The following is a 23,188-nucleotide window of genomic DNA, read 5'->3' as shown; positions in this document are numbered from 1 at the left end:
TTTCCAATTTGTTTGAGATTTTATCTTCTGGCTTGTCATGTTTGGACTTTTGGTGAGTGTTGAATTTAGATGATTTGTGAAATGCTGATTGTTTATCCTATGAACCTAAAATTTTACACATGTATTCTAGACACTTTGAAGTTTGTCTTGGCTTTGGTTTGATGTCCATATTATGTTTGGATAATGTTTTGTGCTTGTGTGAAGTTGATGTATGAATTTGTGTCTTGTATGAGCTTGTTTTGCCTTGCCTTTCCTTATGGATTTTATTTGACATGCTTCCACTTGTCCAAATGACTTGAATTTTGGTATGATGACCATGTGATGAATGCTGTTTAGCCATGATTTTTATTGGGATTTATTGAATTGTTTTTGAGTTGATGTGGTTTGGTTCATTCTGTTTGCTTCAATGAGCTTTGAAATGCATGCCTTGCCATGTTTGCTTTATGAAATGAAATTGGTTGATGCTGTTGATATGAGACCACTCGCATATTGTTCTTGATTGGTTTAATTTGATTCATGTCAATTTTCATGTTCTGTTTTGAATTATTTCTCCCTCTTTGACCCTAGGCCATGTCCTAGTGGTTAGTGTTTATGTTTGAGTTGTGTTTTCAGGACAAGAAGCATATGGCCTTGAGGAGTTTGATTCAATTGCTCATTTGGATTGATATTTGATTGATGTTGATTAACATTAAGTTGTTTTGTATGTGGATTAGCTCCTTTGAGTTGAGTTTCTGCTTTGCTTGATGCATTGCTTGTTGTCTGTTTGTACAGTTAACTGTTGGCTTTTAGTCTGTCTGTTTGATTGTTTGAGTGGTGTACTGACTGAGTTAGATTGATTTCATGTACATTAGTTGCTATAGTTCATTGTGAACTTGCTTTTGCTGTTGCTTGGTTGCTTAACCAATTTGAGGTATAATGTGTCTAACTTCATGTAGTCCGGAAGACCTGGCCTGTTATTTGGTCAGGCACCTGTCTGAAGTCCTCCTTAAGAGGCAATGCTTGTGATTGCTTATCTTTGTCCCTAAACACGAAAAGACCTTTGATAAGGAAATTGGCAGATACAAGAGATGTGCAATCCATCTTCTGCTATTCAGTTGAGTCATCCCTTTGCTCACACACCTTGTGTTGATGCATTGTGGATATTAACCCAAGATCCTTGTACAGTTGTGTCAGTCATATGTGTAGAAGGGTTCCCACTTTCTGAACCCACACATTCTTTTGTCTGAAGCTCTCCCAGGCCAGGGATAAGAGCTGTGAGGCACACCCCTCACTTCCTATTTCATCTGCTTCATCTTAACTCTCAATGTTAGGGTTAAGAGCTAACATCACCCGATTCCAGATGGCTTGTGTTTCACAGCCTAACCCTTGTGTGAGCCCACTTTGTGTGTATATAGTGTGTGCTAGTTGTGATTGTTTGCTTTGCCTGTGCTATTTAGGATAGCTTGCTCCCTGTGCAAGTTATATAGCAACCTTAACTTAGGGATGATTTGCATGATAATATCTAGGCTCGAGTCGTAGTCTCCCTAGTTGTGTCTCCCTTTGTATCTGGTTAGGCTAGTCCTTTGTCCCTGCGTAGGGGAACTACGTCGCTCTGATCCTCATACCAGATGAGGTACGTAGGCAGGAGATGAGCAGATCTCTCCGGGCGCCCTTTTGTTTTGTTTGCGTGAGTTGTTTCTCCTTTTCTGGTTGGAGTCCGATGTAAGTCCAGCGATTGGCATTCGGTTTCCAGTTTCTTTGTTGGAGTCTGACATAAGTCCAGCGATTGGCAGTTGGTTTCCTGTGTGTGTGTTTTGGTTCGGAGTCTGATGTAAGTCCAACGATTGGCATTCGGGTTCCATGTTTGCCTGTTTTTGCGTGGAGTTTGACGTAAGCCCATCGATTGGCAGTCGATTTCCTGTGTGGTTTGTTTGGCGTGCGTTAGCCGAGCTACGAGTGCTCTGATTCTTCTCTAGTCCGAGAAGATACGTATGCATAGGATGCGACATCCTAGCGAGCACGTTTTCTCCTAGTCCGAACTACGTCGACTCTGATGTCTATGCCTGATAGACTACGTAGGCCCAGGATGCGATATCCTGCCGAGTTAGTTTCGTTTGTTTTCTTGTGTCTCTTTGAGCCAATGTGTTTGTTTGTGAGCAGTGTTTTAGCAACCATATTCCTTCCTTTTGTGCGTGGATCCCGTCGAGTACGACGGATGCGTAGGGGTGCTAATACCTTCCCTTCGCATAACCGACTCCCGATCCCATTCGCTTTGGTCGCGAGACCATGTCTTTTCCAGGTTTACTTCGAGCGTTTCCTTTCCCTCTTTTGGGATAAATAACGCACGGTGGCGGCTCTGTTGTTTCATTTTCCCGCCGGTTTTTCGCGTAATGTGACAGTAGGCAAAAAGATTGAGTTGCTTTGAGGTCAAATCGAAGCAACTCAGTTGACACACCTCAAAATTCAACTCCTCATATATTTCTATATATGCGGAGTTAGTTAAAATTGAGGTCTGATTCGTACTGTACGCCATTTTTTCTTTCAAATCATGTCCTCCTTTATCATTTATATGATGGTGACGACTGAACCAGTCCGGTGAGCCTCTCCTGAGAAGGTGACCGGAGTTCCAGCGCCGGTGGTGTGCTGGACAGGTTCTGAGAAATTGATCTTGTTTAAAATGTTTTAATCTCACGCATTGGTTTTGATTACCATTCCTGTGGCGCATTGACTTAAGTGCATGGTGGAAAGCGCGTTGATGACCACTTGATCTGCCACCTCAATTAATGAGGGAGATCAAGTGGTTCATGTTTTTTCTGATTATTTGAATTTCATTTAATTTATTTTATTTTCATTAATTCATATTAATTTTAATATTGATCCAAAAAATATGAGAGTTTCACCAAAAAAAATTAAATAAATTCCTCTTTCATATTTTAAATTAAAATTATTTTTTGGATCATTATTAATATTTTTCATGATTTAATTGATGTTGTGAATATTTTTAATTGTTTAAAAATACTTTTAAGTCTCCAAAAATTCTGAAATTTTTTCTCCAAGGTCGTTTGACCTTGTTTGACCTATGATAAATCTCATGGCCACTTCTTTGGTGTTTTGATGAGATTTTAGGAATTTAACAAACCATATTTAATTTAATGCATTATTTTTAGTATTTTTAAATTGAATAAATGCCAAATAATTGTGTTGAGCCATTTTGATTGTTTGTATAAGTTTGACTTGTGTTGTTGGGCCTTGGTCAAGGTTGATTTGACTTTGTTAGGTTAAGATCATTGGAAATAGGAGATTGATGGAATGTACATTCCATATCCCAAAATGAATGAATGATCTTAATTTGGTAAAAGTTCTCCTTTGTCCAATTTTAGTTTTGATCCATTCCCCTCCCTCTTCATCTAATTCCCCTTCTTTATGCATCCATTTCATTTGACCTATGATATCTCAACATCCTAAGGCTAGTTGATTGCAAAATCAACATATGTATGGATGAGATTAGGCCACCTCTTTTGCATATTCATTTTGTGTGTGGTATGTCTCATGAGCATAGTCCATTATACTATGTCTCTAACATGCATTAACACCAAAATTCTATTGCCCGACCTCAAATAGTTGTCACTTCTGCATAAGTCCAATTGTGATTGCTTAACATAACGCTAAATTTTTGACCAAAAGGCATAACATTCTAGTTAGTGAGATTGTAAGTCTCCCCTCTTTCATGGTATTGTGTGGAAACTTGACCTTTTTTCCTTCCTTTGGAAGATGTCTTGGTTCGAGGATCCATGCTTGTGATAAGTGGGTTGAGTGTTCTCCAAAGAATAACTTAAACAATAAAAAGAAAAAGCAATACTAAATTCTAACTCATTAATAACTAACATTTAATTTCAAGTCTTTTACTTTTAATGCACTTTATCTTTAAGCTTTATTCATTTTCCATTATTCATTCCATTCTAATTGTTTATGTTAATGCCATTTTCACTTTGTCCATTTGGACCATATTTTGTGATATATTTTGTGATATATTTTGCTTGTGCATGTTTTGTTTTCTTGTGTGGTCTTTGACCATTAATGTACATAATAAGAACAAAAACCCTAAAAAACTTCTCGGGTGGAGTGTTGGTCTGATCTGAGACAATTGGACTTAGAATTTAGGCAACACTCCTTATACAAAGGACATGGTCAATGCCAACTTTCATGTAACCAAGTGCTTGCAATTTGAAACTTCATATGATACATCATTGAAGATCCCTTTGACTTCATCTGCAACATGATCATTGTGAAGTTGTTATTTTGAACCTGTGACTTGTGGAATTCATCTGTTACATGGGCAAATGTGAAGGAGATCACGGAGTGGCTAAAGCTTGGATGTGGCTATCTTTATATGATGCCTTGCTCTTCAAGTTAATATTGTATGCATTGTTTGTTGCTTGATTCTAATGTCCAAGGGAATTTGGGGTTTCTATATGACATTCTTGTCTATTGGATTACAACCCATTGGTCAGATCTTTTCAACTCTTAACTTTTAAATTTATGCTTAGGATTAGTCTCTTCATCTCCTCCCCATCTCTTTAATTTCAAAATCTCTCCTTCCTTTTAAAAACTTCTTTGCTTGTGCTTGTCTTTTTTTTAACTTAGACCCTTTGCAAATTAGAAACTTTGGCATTATGCCAGTGCATTTTCAAACTTCTTTTCTTAAATCAAACTTGTAAATAAACTTAACTATACTTGACTTAAAATTTTCAAAAGCCAAAAAGAACTAACTCATTCAAACCATTTTCTAGGCCCTTGTGCCTTTCAAACTTAATTTTCGATTAAAAGCAATGCATCCACTTTGAAATTTGTATCACGAACTACGAGGTTTTGATCCCTCATTTTTATGTTGGTACGTAGGCACAAGTCCGAAGGTCTTGTCAAACATAAAAATATAATTAATGAACTCTTTTTTCATCTCCCCATTCTATTGGTTTGTAAACATCACTTTGTATAAAATACATATGCACACAAGTAAGGGCTCCCTAGGAGTACCTAGGACACTTTGGATGCTAACACCTTCCCTCTGTGTAACCAACCCCCTTACCTGTAATCTCTGACATTTTCTTAGTTTTGATTTGAAAACTTCTTATTTTTTGGGTTTTGCGACAGCTGGCGACTCTGCTGGGGATATAGAGAAGTTGACCTCTTGCTGGTCCATCTTCCCTAAGCGGGTCTCTCCTAGCGCTCTCTAGGTTAGGGTTTTGGTTGTTGTTTGCTGTTATTTATTGCATTCATTTATTTATTGTTTGCATTTATTGTTTGCATTTATGTTTGCATTCATTCATATTCATCTACTGGCTGTGCTGTCTTCTCTCTGTTGGGGTGGGAGTTACTCGAGGTAAAAGGCCCAATACCCAGGCTATGAGTGAAATCTAGGAAACCTAGGAATAGAGTGATTCATGGGAAGCGGGTGGTATGCGCCACTTAGCGGAACATTGATATCACGAGCAGTTCAGACCCTGGTGGGATATTATCGTTACATACTTCGGGTGTGTATATGATGATATTCTGCGAAAGGTTATTTATGCTGCGTTTCTTTCGACCTTACCCTGGCCTAGATGACACCCGTGAGCGGGGAGGGAATGATCATTATTACAGGTACAGTTGGTGACTTGTCGGTGACTTGTTGGTGACTTGTGGTCCTGTTGGTGACTTGGTTTCTCAGATTGGGTTCAGATGACAGTTTATCAGATGACTTTGGGTTTCAGATGAATTGTGGTTTCGAGTTCGAGCCGAAGCTTCGATCTTGTGTTCTGAGATGCACAGCCTGCCAGTCTTGTCTGCATCATTTGCATCATAGCATGTTTATTTTCAAAAGAAACGCAATAAAAAAGAATTGAGAAAAAAGAAAAGAAAAAAGAAAAACTAATCTCTGCATGCATATCATTTCTCAGGTACATTCCAGAGGTTGTTCCCTGATAGAGATGGCAACAGTCCCGGAGCCGAAGCGGAAGACTTGTTCCTATAGCTTTCACCGTGATCCTTTGACGTCTCTGATAGAGTTGAGCAACCTGGTGACCATGGTAATCAGAAGGGGTTTGTTGATCAGTATGGGGATATTCTGACATTGTTGAAGATGGTAGTCGATCCAGTGCCGTTACAGACTCTTCTTCAGTTCTACGACCCAGAGCTTCGCTGCTTCACTTTTCAGGATTATCAGTTGGCGCCTACTCTCGAGGAGTACTCCATTCTGTTGAATGTTCCTATCTTGCATCAGGTGCCTTTCTTGGACGTGCCTGAGGAAGTTGATTTTAGAGTTGTTGCTAGAGCTCTCCATTTGGGTATCAAGGAAGTCAGTGATAATTGGAGGTTCAGTGGGGATGTCGTGGGTCTGCCTTTGAAGTTTTTGCTGAGAGTTGCTAGAGGAGAAGTAGAGAAGGGGAATTGGGAAGCTTTTCATGCCCAGCTAGCTGTTATGATCTATGGGATCGTCTTGTTCCCGAGTATGCCCAACTTTGTGGACTATGCTGCAGTCATCATTTTTCTTGGAGGAAACCCGGTTCCTACTCTGTTAGCTGACACTTACTATGCTATCCACAGTAGGCATGGTAGGGGTGGAGCTATCAGATGTTTCCTGCCACTTTTGCTCAGATGGTTCTTGTCTCTCCTGCCAGTCAGTGGACCTTTTGTGGATGCTCAGAGTACGCATAGGTGGACTCAGAGGGTTATGTCTCTTACCTCTTATGATATCAGATGGAAGTCTTATCGGATGGATGTGCGTGATGTTATTATGAGTTGTGGAGAGTTCCGGAATATGCCACTTGTAGGGGCTAAGGGTTGCATCAACTACAACCCAGTTCTTTCTCTTCGCCAGTTGGGGTTCGTGATGAGTGGAAGACCACATGATGCTGAGATAGCTGAGAGTGTGTACTTTGAGAAGCGAAGCGACCCTGCTAGGTTGGAGCAGATAGGAAGAGCTTGGAAGTCTATTGGTGTCCAGGATGGATCTGTCTTAGGGAAGAAGTTTTCCATTGCTATGCCTGATTACACTGATTGGGTCAAGAAGAGAGTGGAAACTTTGTTGTTGCCCTATGATAGGATTAACCCGTTGCAAGTGCAACCACCTTTGATTCTTGCTGAGAGTGTACCTGCTGAGCAGTACAAGCAAGCCCTAATGGAGAATCGTCGATTGAAGGAGAAAGAGCAAGATGCCCAGATGGAGTTGTATCAAGCCAAAGCTAATAGGTTGAACTTGACTCATCAACTCAGAGACATCCAGAGTGTAGATGTTGGTGGAGTAAGGAGCAAGAAGAGATCTTATGCAGAGATGGAGAATTTGCTGAATGCGGAGCACAGAGAGTGTTTGAGATTGCAGAGAGCTAAGGCCAGTTATCTGAAGAAGATAAGAGACTTGGAGAAGCAACTCAGAGACAAAGATGTCCAGTTGAAGAAGGAAGTCGACCGGAGACTTGTATCAGAGAACCAACTTGGAGCAGAAGTTGTAGAACTTAGAAGACAATTGAAGGAGAAGATCACTCCCTTGCCAGAATGTTCGGAGTGTGACCTGTTGATAGACGAGTGTCATTACTTGAAGACGCTCATTCCTGGAAGTCATTTGTCTTAGCTTGTATTCCTGATGTTTATGTTTGTGAATCACCCCCAGGCTTGTTGGGTGGGATTCATTGTTGTACTTTGATGTACCTGGATCTTTGTTGTCTGTGTTGTATGATCCTGTTGCTTATCTATAGATGAGGTTGTTGGTTTCACTTTGTGCTCATCACTCTTGTGTATGTTGTTCCTGTGCTGCTGTGTTGATTCTTGTTGCAGGTTGCCATCTTTTGAAGATGAATCAGGCTCTTTGAATGCCTGAGAAATGATCATATCATGTGCATTAGCATCATACTCATATCATATTGCATAACAGGTGTTCTTGCTCGTGACTTCTCACTTTGATTCCTGTGTCAAGCAGGATAGCTGATCAGAGACCGCACCGGTATTCAACCAGACTTAATCAACAAAGAAGTATGGATCAGGTTCAGACCGAGTTGGCTGAGATGAGGGCGAACATGGCCCAGTTTATGACGATGATGCAAGGGGTTGCGCAAGGTCAGGAGGAGCTCCGAGCCTTGGTTCAGAGACAAGAGACCGCGATTCAGACGTCCAACCGTGCTTCGCCTGTTGTTGCACCTGCTCATGAGAATATCGCTGCTGCTCCCACCAATGACTATGCTGTGGGGGATGAGTTAAGGGGTATAAGAATCAACAGACAACCTCTTGCTGTTGAGACTGTCAATGTTAGAGCTACCCGGGCTCCTATTCGTCATCCTGCTCCGATTGTCGACAGACAAGAGGACATGTTCACGCTGCTGAGTGAAGATGATGAGGTGGTCAGAGTTGAGGATAGGGATCGGAAAGTTGATGCCCTTGCTGAAAAAATTAGAGCTATGGAATGTCAAAACTCCCTTGGTTTCGATGTGACTAATATGGGGTTGGTAGAGGGGCTGAGGATTCCCTACAAATTCAAAGCACCGTCCTTCAACAAGTACAACGACACTTCCTGCCCTCGCACCCATGTGCAGGCCTACTATCGGAAAATCTCTGCTTATACCGATGATGAGAAGATGTGGATGTACTTTTTCCAAGATAGTCTATATGGGGCTTCTTTGGACTGGTACATGAAATTGAAGAGAGATTCTATCCGATGCTGGAGGGATCTGGGAGAGGCCTTCTTGAGGCAATATAAACATAAAATGGACATGGCGCCTAGCCGGAATCAGCTGCAGAGTCTTTGTCAAAAATCTGGAGAAAGCTTCAAGGAGTACGCCCATAGGTGGCGTGAATTGGCTGCGAGAGTTCAACCCCCTATGCTGGAAAGGGAGTTAACTGATATGTTTATTGGCACGCTGCAGGGTGTTTTTATGGACCGGATGGGAAGCTGCCCATTCGGTAGTTTTTCGGATGTGGTTATCTGTGGAGAGAGGACAGAGAGCTTGATCAAAGCCGGTAAGATTCAAGATGTTGGGTCCTCGTCTTCAAAGAAGCTGTTTGCTGGGGCACCTCGCCGGAGAGAGGGTGAGACTAATGTTTTTCAACACCGCAGAAATCAGAACAGAAATCAGTACCGTCAGGTTGCTGCAGTGACCATTCCTGCACCTCAACAATGTCAACAACCGCAACAACAGAGGGTTCAACAACAGATGCCGCAACAACAACAACAACAGCAACGTCCGTATCAGCCGAGGCAGAGGATGCCTGATAGACGTTTCGACCCATTGCCAATGACCTATGCTGGGTTACTGCCGGAATTGCTCAGGCTAGGATTCATGGAACTGAGGACTATGGCGCCGTTGACAAAAATACCACCTGGGTATGATGCCAACGTGCGTTGTGACTTTCATTCTGGTGCGCCGGGACACCACATAGAAAACTGCAGGGCTTTCCATCATAAAGTCCAGGACCTGATTGATGCCAAAACTATCAATTTCGCTCCTGTGCCGAATGTTGTTAATAACCCTATGCCGCCGCATGGTGCTCACCGGGTGAACTGCATTGAAGGGGTAGAAGCAGAGGATTTGGTTGTCAGTATGGACGATGTTCAGACTTCTCTGTAAGTTGTCAAAGACCGTTTGCTGAATGGAGGTATAGACCCGGGCTGTTGTGAAGATTGTGTTGACTGTGCTGAGTCAGATAATGGTTGTGACCAGTTGAGGGCTGGTATTCAGGGTTTGATGAACGAGGGATGTCTGCAATTCAGTAGGGCTGTCAGGGATCATGGGGCAGTGTCAACTGTCACTATATATTTCAAACCGTCTGAAGGACGTGGGCAAAGAGTTGTTAGTGCGCCTACAACCAGTGGTAATCCAGTTACCATTTCTGCACCAGTTACTGCCAGTAATCCAACAACAATCGTCGCTCCGGTCAGAAGGGTTGTTGATAGCCGGGCTGTTCCTTGGAAATATGATAATGCTTACCGTAGCAACAGAAGGGCTGAGAATCGGGTCAAGCCATCGAATCAAGCGCCTGTGACAATCAGTGCACCAATCAAAACTCATGTGGTTGTGAGTCCCGTTGTGGATAATGTTGGTGGTCCAGGAGGCTTTACTCGCAGTGGACGTTTGTTTGCTCCCCAACCTTTAAGAGACAACAATGCCGAGGCTCTCGCCAAGGATAAAGGCAAACAGGCAAGGGTTGATGAGGAACCTGCTCAGAAGGAGGTGCTTGAGGGTTCATTTGAGAAGGACGTGGAGGAGTTCATGAAAATTATCAAGAAGAGTGACTACAAGATTGTAGATCAGCTTAATCAGACTCCGTCCAAGATCTCTATTCTTTCTTTGCTGCTGTGCTCTGAGGCACATCGTAACGCCTTACTGAAGATGCTGAACATGGCGTATGTACCTCAAGAGATATCCGTCAACCAGCTGGAGGGGGTGATTGCCAACGTGAGCACCAGGCATGGTTTAGGATTTACTGACCTGGACTTGACGCCTGAGGGTCGTAATCATAACAAGGCCTTTCATATCACTATGGAGTGCAAGGGTGTTGTGTTATCTCACGTGTTGGTCGACACCGGCTCGTCGCTGAATGTCTTGCCCAAGCAAATTCTGAAGAAGATATCTGTCGAAGGGGTTGTGCTTACTCCTAGTGACCTGATCGTTCGTGCATTCGACGGATCCAAACGTTCTGTGTTTGGTGAAGTTACCTTGCCTGTGAAGATAGGTGTGGGGGTTTTTGACATCATCTTCTATGTTATGGACATCCAGCCCGCCTACAGTTGCTTGTTAGGACGTCCATGGATCCATGCAGCAGGGGCAGTCTCGTCGACTCTCCATCAAAAGCTTAAGTATTTCTGGAATGGTCAGATTGTGACTGTGTGTGGCAAAGAAGATATTCTGGTGAGTCACCTATCCTCTTTCAAATATGTAGAGGTGGATGGCGAGATCCACGAAACTTTATGCCAGGCATTCGAGACTGTTGCTCTCGAGAAGGTGGCGTTTGCTGATCAGAGAAAGCCAGGTGCTTCGATTGCTTCGTACAAGTAGGCTAAGGAGGTTGTTGACTCTGGCAAAGCTGAAGGCTGGGGCAAGATAGTGGATATGCCGGTCAAAGAGGATAAGTTTGGTATTGGCTATCAACCTTTGCAAGCAGAGCAGGGTGTACAAGCAGGTCCGAGTACCTTTACCAGCGCTGGGCTGATGAATCACGGTGACGTCTTTGCGGCCAGTAGTGAAGATGGTGACAGTGATTATGATCTCGACAACTGGGTTCGCCCGCGTGCACCAGGGGAAGTGATCAGCAATTGGACGACAGAAGATGTAGTCCAAGTTACTCTTCAAACAGAGTAATTTTCTTTTGTTTTTTCATTCTGCACAAAACCCTACGTTCTGCCCAAGACGTAGTCGTTCATTGTAGGGCCACATCATGTTTTACAAATGGTTATCATTAATAAAGGACGTTTTGCAAACAATTTTGTGATCCCTGTCTTTCTATTTTTGTTTTCACTTTTTCAAAAAATAAAAATGGAAATGTTTTTGTTTTTGTGACTTTATTGAGCTCTTTTTCTAAAACAAAGCATTAAACATGCAAAAGTGATTTCACGGCATCTACTATGAACAGTTCTGTTATGGCTCAGTATGATTTCGACAATCCCATCTACCAAGCTGAAGAGGAGAGTGAGGAAGACAGTGAACTCCCTAAAGAATTGGCTAGATTGTTGAAGCAAGAGGAAAGGGTCATCCAACCTCATCAGGAAGAGTTGGAGATTGTGAATCTTGGTACTGAGGACGCCAGAAGAGATATCAAGATCGGGGTTGCTTTGAAGACAGAGGTCAAGAGCAGATTGATTAAGATGCTAAGAGAGTATGTGGAGATATTCGCCTGGTCTTATCAAGATATGCCTGGGTTGGATACTGATATTGTGGTGCATAGACTACCTCTCAGAGAAGATTGTCCTTCAGTCAAGCAGAAGCTTCGTAGAACAAGTCCTGATATGGCAGTTAAAATCAAGGAAGAGGTTTAGAAGCAGTTCGATGCTGGTTTCTTGTCAGTGACAACTTATCCCCCGTGGGTGGCCAACATCGTTCCTGTGCCGAAGAAGGATGGCAAAGTCAGAATGTGTGTCGATTACCGGGATTTGAATAGAGCGAGTTTGAATGATGATTTCCCATTACCTCATATTGATGTATTGGTGGATAATATGGCTCAATCCTCGGTATTCTCTTTCATGGATGGTTTCTCTGGGTATAATCAGATTAAGATGGCGCCAGAGGACATGGAAAAGACGACATTCATTACACCTTGGGGCACGTTCTGCTATAAGGTGATGCCATTCGGGCTGAAGAATGCCGGTGCTACCTATCAGAGGGCTATGATGTCTCTCTTTCATGACATGATGCACAAGGAGATTGAAGTGTACGTGGATGATATGATTGCGAAGTCGCAGACAGAAGAGGAGCACCTGGTTAATTTGCAGAAGTTGTTTGACAGATTGGTAAAGTTCAAACTGAGGCTGAATCCGAACAAGTGTACGTTCGGTGTGCGATCCGGGAAGCTGTTAGGCTTCATTGTCAGTGAGAAAGGGATTGAGGTTGATCTAGCGAAATTCAAAGCTATTCAAGAGATGCCTGAACCGAAAACAGAAAAACAGGTTCGTGGGGTTTTAGGGAGACTGAACTACATTGCAAGGTTTGTATCTCACCTAACTGCCACGTGTGAACCTATATTCAATTTGCTAAGAAAGAATCAAGCAATCAGGTGGAATGATGATTGTCAGAAAGCCTTTGACAAGATAAAAGAATATTTACAGAAACCTCCAATCCTGATACCTCCAGTTCCTGGGAGACCTCTGATAATGTACCTATCAGTGACTGAGAACTCGATGGGGTGTGTATTGGGACAGCATGACGAGTTTGGTCGAAAAGAGCATGCCATATACTACCTTAGCAAAAAGTTTACCGACTGTGAAATCAAATATTCACAGCTTGAGAAAACTTGTTGTGCTTTGGCATGGGCTGCTCGCCGACTGAGGCAGTATATGTTGAACCATACTACTTTGTTGATTTCTAAGATGGATCCAGTGAAATACATCTTTGAGAAGCCGACTCTCACTGGACGTGTTGCCCATTGGCAGATGATTTTAATAGAATATGATATCCAGTACACGTCACAGAAGGCCATCAAAGGTAGTATTTTGTCAGACTATCTCGCCGAACAGCCGATTGATGATTATCAGCCGATGATGTTTGAATTCCCTGATGAAGACATCATGTATCTTAAGATGAAAGATTGTGAATAACCTCTTGTCGAGGAAGGACCGGATCCTGATGACAAGTGGACATTGATGTTTGATGGGGCTGTTAATGTGAATGGTAATGGTATTGGTGCAGTGTTGATCAATCCTAAAGGGGCTCATATACCTTTTTCTGCTAGATTGACTTTCGACGTCACCAACAATGAAGCTGAGTATGAGGCTTGTATCATGGGGATAGAAGAAGCCATTGATTTGAGGATCAAAACGCTTGACATTTTCGGAGATTCCGCTCTAGTGATCAATCAGGTCAATGGAGATTGGAATACTAACCAGCCGCATTTGATTCCCTATAGAGATTACACCAGAAGAATACTGACGTTCTTCAAGAAGGTGAAGTTGTATCATGTCCCCCGGGATGAAAATCAGATGGCTGATGCCTTGGCTACTTTGTCTTCTATGATCAAAGTTCATTGGTGGAATCATGTGCCACATGTTGCGGTGAATCGACTCGAGAGGCCTGCGTATGTGTTTGCAGCCGAGTCTGTTGTCGATGAGAAACTGTGGTACTATGATATCAAGAACTTCCTCAAGAGTCAGGAGTATCCTGAAGGTGCGTCGAAGAATGACAAGAAAACCCTGAGAAGGCTAGCTAGAAGCTTTTATTTGAATCAGGACGATGTGCTGTATAAGACGAACTTTGACATGGACTTGCTCAGATGTGTGGATAAACACGAGGCAGACATGTTGATGCAGGAAGTGCATGAAGGTTCGTTTGGCACCCATGCTGGTGGTCATGCAATGTCAAAGAAACTGTTGAGAGCCGGTTATTACTGGATGACTATGGAATCCGATTGTTTCAAGTATGCTCGGAAGTGCCATAAGTGTCAAATTTATGCTGATAAGGTGCATGTACCACCAAGCCCTCTGAATGTCATGAATTCGCCTTGGCCGTTTGCCATGTGGGGCATTGATATGATTGGGAAGATTGAACCTACTACTTCTAATGGACATCGCTTCATCTTGGTCGCGATTGATTACTTCACCAAGTTGGTGGAAGCAGCTTCCTATGCTAATGTTACCAAACAAGTGGTTGCCCGGTTCATTAAGAAAGAAATCATCTGTCGTTATGGAGTTCCTGAGAGAATCATCACTGATAATGGTTCGAATCTCAATAACAAGATGATGAAAGAGCTTTGCAAAGATTTCAAAATTGAACATCACAATTCTTCTCCTTACAGACCGAAGATGAATGGTGCTGTAGAGGCGGCAAACAAGAATATCAAGAAGATTGTGCAGAAGATGGTCGTGACGTACAAGGATTGGCATGAGATGCTGCCTTTCGCTTTGGATGGGTACCGTACCTCAGTACGTACGTCGACCGGGGCAACCCCGTACTCCCTTGTGTATGGTATGGAAGCAGTCCTACCGGTTGAAGTGGAGATCCCTTCTCTGAGGGTTTTGTTAGATGTCAAGCTGGAGGAAGCCGAGTGGATTCGACCAAGGTTTAATGAGTTGAGCTTTATCGAAGAGAGACGGCTAGCAGCTGTTGCCATGGGCAGTTATATCAGAGAAGAATGAAGAGAGCCTTTGATCAGAAAGTGCGTCCTCGAAGCTATCAGATCAGTGATCTAGTCTTGAAGAGGATCCTTCCTCCCGGTACAGATAACAGGGGCAAGTGGACTCCTAATTATGAAGGTCCATATGTTGTGAAGAAGGTTTTCTCCGGTGGAGCCTTGATGCTTACAACTATGGATGGTGAAGATTTTCCGTCCCCTGTTAACTCAGATGTAGTCAAAAAATACTTCGCATAGATTGACCCGCTGGACAAAAAGAATAAAAGAGTCCAGGAAAAAAAGGGCATCCCGGCGAACCAAAAAAACAGAAAGAAAAGGTTCGGGCAAAAATTAGGGATAAAAATGAAAAGAATTTGTACACCCGGTAAGTCGAAAGCCCGCAAGGGCGGCTTAGGCAAAAATGGGTATCCCGGTGGATTGAAAACCCGAAAGGGCGATCCAGCCAAAAGAGGGATTAAAGCGAAGACTACAGTCCGAGTTATCTGTACTTCATCGTGCTTTGTCGTCTGCCATCTCGAAAGATGTGATCGGTCCAGTCATTCTTCTCAGAATGCAAGGAGTTGGGAGAAAAGCTGATGATCTGTGAGTTATAACAGAATTGGGAAATAGTGGATGTCGTGTTCACATTGCCATTAGGATAGATTTTTCCTTTTGTGCGCAATTACCTCTTTCTAGGAATTGCTTCCCAATGTATTCGCCTTTTCAGGCCCATTTTCCAATCAATAAAAGTCGTTATTCAGATAAATAGCTCTCCTGTTTTTATTTTACCGTTTTGTTTGCAAAAACGTCTGAATTTTTGATAAACATTGCATATAAAAACATGAAGGCTAAACAATAACTTGCAGAAAGATAAAACATTTGAAAATCATTTTGAATGTTGAGGACACTTGAGCGTATCTTGTCCATGTATCCCCTGGGGCATTTTGTTGTGTTGTTTTGCAGGTTGTCATCTGTAGGGATGTTTCCACAGCAGATATTTCCCAAGCAAGTATGGAAGTTGTCAGAGCTATATTCTCCCCTGCAGAGACGCCTTTGGATATTGTCTTCTATCCCCATCAGATCTAAGGATTGCCTATCCCCAGCAGGCCTGGAAGTGGGTGTATTCCCCAACAAATATTTCCCCATTGAGTATGAAGGATGTGGTATCCCCAGCGGAGGTGTCAGTGGAGTGTTGTTCCCCAGCAGTCGGGCTTGAAGTACTGTTATCCCCAGCGTGGTCATGAGCGTTCATCCCTAGCGGGGTTGTGTATGTCTCTCCCCAGCACAGAGTCTGGTATATTACTTTCCCCACCAGCGTTTTGCTCTTCCTCAGCAGAGTTGGTGTGTTATCCCCGACAAAGTTATTTTCCCTAGCAGATCTTCCGAGTAGAGGTTGGTGTTGATGATTTTCCTCAGCGAGTCCCCGAGTGGAGCGGGTTCAAAGAAATTTATCTCCAGCAGAGTTTATCCTACTTGTGGATTGGATGAGTTTTCCGTAGCGGAATGATATCTGCATCCCCATGCTGAGTCTATCCTACCTGTGGATTGGGTGGGTCGTCCCCAGCGGAGTAGCATTTATTTCCCAAAGCAGAGTTTATCCTATTTGTGGATTGGTTGGCTTTCCCCAGTGAAGTCGCCTGATTATCCCTAGCAAAGTCGATTTGTTACTCCCCCCAGCGAGTTGCCTTGTTTACTTTCCCCGGTGGAGTAGTATTGATGGTTCCTCAGCGCAGTCGCCGTTGGGTAGTCCTCAGCAAAGTTGCTTTGATTATTCCCCAAGCGGAGTCCCCGAGGGGATTGGGTCCTATGAAGGATGTCCCCAGTGGAGTCTATCCTTTCCCCAACATCAGTGTTATTTCTCCAGCACGAGTGAGAAGTCGGTGCTCTCTCCGCAGAGTATTCCTTAAGCAGAGTCTCCCCACAGAGTTGGAGTATCTGATCCTCTGGTTCCCCAGCCAGAGTTTATCATTTTGCATGTAGTAATCATTGCATCCTCAGATCGCGTAACATTCCCATTCAATATGGAGCATTACGCCATAGAAAAATTCAAACATATGCATTCATGTGTTAACCATCAGACCATATCCCCGGCAGAGGCGGATCTTTGTTCGACATCTGTACGACACGTTTGCTACAGTTGCTCCTGATGGCATTCGGGATTGATACCCCAAAGAGGTTTATTTCCTCATCCGTTGGTGAAAGGAAAGCCTGTTTTCTCCCCAGTGAGATCCCCAACAAGTGTTTAGCCTTGCCCCGACATATATAGATGTCATCTTAATGTCTGGTCAGTGTCATGTCAGCACCCGCGGGTGTTATTTCTTTGGTGTCGGTAAACACCATCTTTCGGTGTCGGTAAACATCGAGTCTCACCCCCAGTCATTGGTCAGTGTCTGGTTTTCTTTGGTGTCGGTCAACACCATCTTTCGGTGTACACTTCGAGTCTTTCCCAGTCATTCGTTGATGTCTGGTCTTCTTTGGATGTCGGTCAACATCATCTTTTGATGTTCGTAACACCCTTTATCATCCCTAGAGGTCACCTCTCCGTTGGTATCGATAAACGTTGAGTTTTTTCTATTCGTCCGTGGGCTTCTAGTCGAATCATCCCCAACAAGAGTCACCTTTCCCCGTTGGTGTCGATAAACGTCGAGTTTTTCCTATGCGTCCGTTGACGTATAGTTGCTTGTTCCCCACAGATCATTTATTAATGGCTGTTGATTCCCCTCAGAGTTACCTCTCCGTTGGTTTCGATAAACGATGAGTTTTTCCCAATTGTCCGTTGATGATTGTTTGTGTTCACTTCTCCCCACAGAGTCACCTCTCCGTTGGTTTCGATAAACGATGAGTTTTTCCTATTCGTCCGATGACGTCTAGTTGTACCCTTCCCCATGTGGATTTACCTCTCCGTTGGTTTCGATAAACGTTGAGTTTTTCTCATTCGTCCGTTGACGTCGGATTGTATACCCTATTCCCCAGTCATTCATTAATGTCTGGTTGATCCCCAGCCAGAATCCCCAGTAGAGTCGTCAGTGGACGTCCTATTCGGTTTCCGGTTGTTGTATCCCTTCCTTAGTGAAGTGTTCTCCTTCTCCGTTGGTGTCGATAAACGTCGAGCTTCTCCCGTTCGTCCGTTGACGTCTGGTCGAGTCTTCTCCTTCTCCGTTGGTGTCGATAAACGTCGAGCTTCTCTCGTTCTTCCGTTGACGTCTGGTCGAGTCTTCCCATTCATCCGTTGATGTCTGGTCACCTCTCCGTTGGTTTCGGTAAACGCCGAGTTTTTCCTGGTCGTCCCCAGTAGAGTTACCTCTCCGTTGGTTTTGGCAAACGATGAGTTTTTCCCACTACGTCCGTTGACGTATGGTTGTACCTTTCCAGTCATTCATTAATGTCTGGTCACCTCTCCGTTGGTTTCGATAAACGTCGAGTTTTTCCTAGTTGTCCGTTGGCATCTAGTTGTGATTTCTATCCCCATTCATCATCTTGCGATGTATGGATGTGGTTGTACCTTTAAGAAGAAAATCAAAATCCCCAGTAATAAATATCAGATCCCAGTGGACGTTTCCGTTGGTGGATCCCCGCATTGTGCAAATTTCTACGGTTCTCGGTATTCAATCCCTGTTTACCCGGAAAGTCTGACAGCCGTTGCTCTCATCCGTTCGGGTTCCCAGTTGATTGAATAGGGGCAGCTGTAGAACCTCAAATTTGCACCTCCCATTTGTACATTCATTTTCATGTTTAGGTCATTAACATTACATTGTCCACTGCATATCATTGCATTGTCCATTCCCAAGTGCAAAGTCATCAGTCAAGACTGGTCAGGAGATCCAGTTGTGCAAGCAAGCAAGTGAATTCTCTTTTGAAGCAAAGCCCTAAGGTTGGTTCAACATGTTCACATGACCTAGGGACCATTTTGAAGTGGTTTGGCCAAAGGTAGGATGTTCAGAAGTCATCAGTCAAGCTGAAATTCATCTGAAACACTAGAAAGTCAACCAAAGTCAATTGTGCATGAAATCATGGATTTGAAGGTGGGAGATGGTTAGAGAGGCCTCATTCTTTCCCATACAAGTCTCATTTTACATTTCAAACATCAACATTGAAGAATTTGAGGTCAGATGAAAAGTTTCCAAAAATAGTAAGTGACCTGTAATTTCAAATTGCCAAAAATGGAAAGGTCTTCTCCTCAAGATTACATGTCCAAGGAAGCTTCAAATGAAATTTTGTCCAACATGAAAGTTGAAGATCTTGCTCTCACCTTTCCAAAAAGTCCAAGAATATGAATTTCTCATGCATGGTTGAGAAAATATGGATCAATCATTGTCAAGCAAATTTGAAGTTCAAAAGGGGATAACTTTCACACCAAAAGGCCAAATGGAGTGGGATTTTTTGTAACATTCCTATTTTAACATGCTCTATCCAAATCACGCATCACATTTCATCAATTCTCACCACAAAAATATTGGATTTTTCACTTGAATTGCATTTGGAATTTGGAGGGAAAAATCTCACTTGAAAAATATGCATTGTTTTCATGTTTTCCCACTTGCACTTGGTCTTAAACAGCATTTGGAGTGTATTTGGCTCAAAAACCGTGCACTGTAGCAATCATTCCATGCACATAAGGTGAATTGACCAATTTTGCATAACACTTGCATTTCCACTAATCTTTGGCATTTGGCTAATCATGATTAACAAACCTCATTAGTGCATCATATATAAGGATAACCAAAACAGAATTTGGGATTAACATTCCATTTGGTTCAGATATAGATCAAAATTGCAAATCTCACAAACTTTTTCTCTCCACTTTTTTGCAAATTTCTTCATAGACCTTGCATTGTTCTTCATTGATCCAGCATCCACAAGCATTTTTGAAGAAGATTGAAGCTAGAATTCATCATTCTCGAGCACATTTTGGAACTGTCAAAGCAAGCTTCACCAATGGCAAGTGAGGATTTGAGCTGCATTAAGCATGATTGAGCATTGATCCTTCATCCATTCATCTACCTAAGCCTTGAAGAACTTCTGTTTGCACCTTATCAAGCTTGAAAAACACGATTCCACTTCTGCATCTCTTGGAAGGTCAGTTTTCGAATCTAACAATTCATGAAATTATGATGTGCATTTGATAGATCTTTGATCCATGAACATGCTGAGCTTTGTATCTTTGAGTTTCATCAAGAAATAAGAAAGTTATGTTGATTTTAAATTTGATGTGCAAAACGTATCTTGCTCGATCCGTTCGTGTTAGTGAGAATTAGGATAAATCGAGTTCAGATTAGTGATGTGCGTGCTAAGACGAGTGTGACGATGTATTCATTTCGCGTTTCTGGAACATTTGTTCATAATCTGGAAATTTGATGAAGAACACGATGAAGGTTTAGGGTTTGTGTTTCCAGAAAGACGTTTGATCCATTTGAGCGCATGTCTGCATGAATTTCATGTTTATCATCATGCATTGGTACACTTGGCAATGATTTGGCAGAACGATTGGTCCAGAGCGCTTCATATGGCCACGTGAGATTTAATGAAACGGGGCGTTTCATGGAAAACGCGCTCAGTTTGAATGTCATTATTGTTCGATCCTTGGCGAGAGCAAATCCAATGAGCCTTTTGCATTTTATTTCCATTATTTCCTCCATGTTCATGTATGGCATTTCATGTGATTTTTAATTTTTTCCTTCATTCAAAAATCCATATCTTCTTGAATACTTATCCAATTGACATGAGGTTTTTTGCACAATGATCTTCATGATCTCTACTAACTTTTGAATATTTTCCCAGAATTTATGCACGGTTGAATTTGTTTTTGGCCTAGGGTTTATGTTTGCATGTCATATATTGCACCTTGCTTGCCATTTTCATTGTGAAATAATGATGCTTGATCCAATGAAGTTGAACATTTACATGCTTAATCTAGACACTTTGATTGATCTTTTGGCTTTGAGTTTGTATTTTTAGCATGTCTGGATGTTGAGATATGATATGATGAATGGAGGTGTGACAATTTGTGTCACACCTTTGTTTGCTTGACTTGTTGATTTTCATTACCATGCCAATTCTATGCCAATTAATCTGATTTTATGCATGTTGCTACTTCTGGATGTTAGCAATGATTATGATTTTTTGTAGAATTTTTGAGTGCATTTCCAATTTGTTTGAGATTTTCTCTTCTGGCTTGTCATGTTTGGACATTTGGTGAGTGTTGCATTTAGATGATTTGTGAAATGCTGGTTGTTTATCCTATGAACCTGAAATTTTACACATGTATTCTAGACACTTTGAAGATTGTCTTGGCTTTGGTTTGATGTCCATATTATGTTTGGATTATGTTTTGTGCTTGTGTGAAGTTGATGTATGAATTTGTGTCTTGTATGAGCTTGTTTTGCCTTGCCTTTCATTATGGAATTTATTTGACATGCTTCCACTTGTCCAAATGACTTGAATTTTGGGATGATGACCATGTGATGAATTCTGTTTAGCCATGATTTTTCTTGGGATTTATTGAATTGTTTTTGAGTTGATGTGGATTGGTTCATTTTGTTTGCTTCAATGAGCTTTGAAATGCATGCCTTGCCATGTTTGCTTTATGAAATGAAATTGGTTGATGCTGTTGATATGAGACCACTTGGATATTGTTCTTGATTGGTTTAATTTGATTCATGTCAATTTTCATGTTATGTTTTGAATTATTTCTCCCTCTTTGACCCTAGGCCATGTCCTAGTGGTTAGTGCTTATGTTTGAGTTGTGTTTTCAGGACAAGAAGCATATGGCCTTGAGGAGTTTGATTCAATTGCTCATTTGGATTGATATTTGATTGATGTTGATTAACATTAAGTTGTTTTGTAGGTGGATTAGCTCCTTTGAGTTGAGTTTGTGCTTTGCTTGATGCATTGCTTGTTGTCTGTTTGTACAGTTAACTGTTGACTTTTAGTCTGTCTGTTTGACTGTTTGAGTGGTGTACTGACTGAGTTAGATTGATTTCAGGTACATTAGTTGCTATAGTTCATTGTGAACTTGCTTTTGCTGTTGCTTGGTTGCTTAACCAATTTGAGGTATAATGTCTCTAACTTCATGTAGTCTGGAAGACCTGGCCTGTTATTTGGTCAGGCACTTGTCTGAAGTCCTCCTTAAGAGGCAATGCTTGTGATTGTTTATCTTTGTCCCTAAATAGGAAAAGACCTTTAATAAGGCAATTGGCAGATACAAGAGATGTGCAATCCATCTCCTGCTATTCAGTTGAGTCATCCCTTTGCTCACACACCTTGTGTTGATGCATTGTGGATATTAACCCAAGATCCTTGTACAGTTGTGTCAGTCATATGTGTAGAAGGGTTCCCACTTTCTGAACCCACACATTCTTTTGTCTGAAGCTCTCCCAGGCCAGGGATAAGAGCTGTGAGGCACACCCCTCACTTCCTATTTCATTTGCTTCATCCTAACTCTCAATGTTAGGGTTAAGAGCTAACATCACCCGATTCCAGATGGCTTGTGTTTCACAGCCTAACCCTTGTGTGAGCCCACTTTGTGTGTATATAGTGTGTGCTAGTTGTGATTGTTTGATTTGCCTGTGCTGTTTAGGATAGCTTGCTCCCTGTGCAAGTTAGTTAGCAACCTTAACTTAGGGATGATTTGCATGATAACATCTAGGCTCGAGTCGTAGTCTCCCTAGTTGTGTCTCCCTTTGTATCTGGTTAGGCCAGATGAGGTACGTAGGCAGGAGATGAACAGATCTCTCCGGGCGCCCTTTTGTTTTGGTTGCGTGAGTTGTTTCTCCTTTTCTGGTTGGAGTCCGATGTAAGTCCAACGATTGGCATTCGGTTTCCAGTTTCTTTGTTGGAGTCTGACATAAGTCCAGCGATTGGCAGTTGGTTTCCTGTGTGTGTGTTTTGGTTCGGAGTCTGATGTAAGTCCAGCGATTGGCATTCGGGTTCCATGTTTTCCTGTTTTTGCATGGAGTTTGACGTAAGCCCATCGATTGGCAGTCGATTTCCTGTGTGGTTTGTTTGGCGTGCGTTAGCCGAGCTACGAGTACTCTGATTCTTCTCTAGTCCGAGAAGATACGTATGCATAGGATGCGACATCCTAGCGAGCACGTTTTCCCCTAGTCCGAACTACGTCGACTCTGATGTCTATGCCTGATAGACTACGTAGGCCCAGGATGCGATATCCTGCCGAGTTAGTTTCATTTGTTTTCTTGTGTCTCTTTCAGCCAGTGTGTTTGTTTGTGAGCAGTGTTTTAGCAACCATATTCCTTCCTTTTGTGCGTGGATCCCGTCGAGTACGACGGATGCGTAGGGGTGCTAATACCTTCCCTTCGCATAACCGACTCCCGATCCCATTCTCTTTGGTCGCGAGATCATGTCTTTTCCAGGTTTACTTCGAGCGTTTCCTTTCCCTCTTTTGGGATAAATAACGCACGGTGGCGGCTCT

This window comes from Lathyrus oleraceus, chromosome 3, assembly GCF_024323335.1.
Source record: "Lathyrus oleraceus cultivar Zhongwan6 chromosome 3, CAAS_Psat_ZW6_1.0, whole genome shotgun sequence".
Classification (NCBI taxonomy): domain Eukaryota; kingdom Viridiplantae; phylum Streptophyta; class Magnoliopsida; order Fabales; family Fabaceae; genus Lathyrus; species Lathyrus oleraceus.
This window is presented reverse-complemented; position numbering follows the sequence as displayed.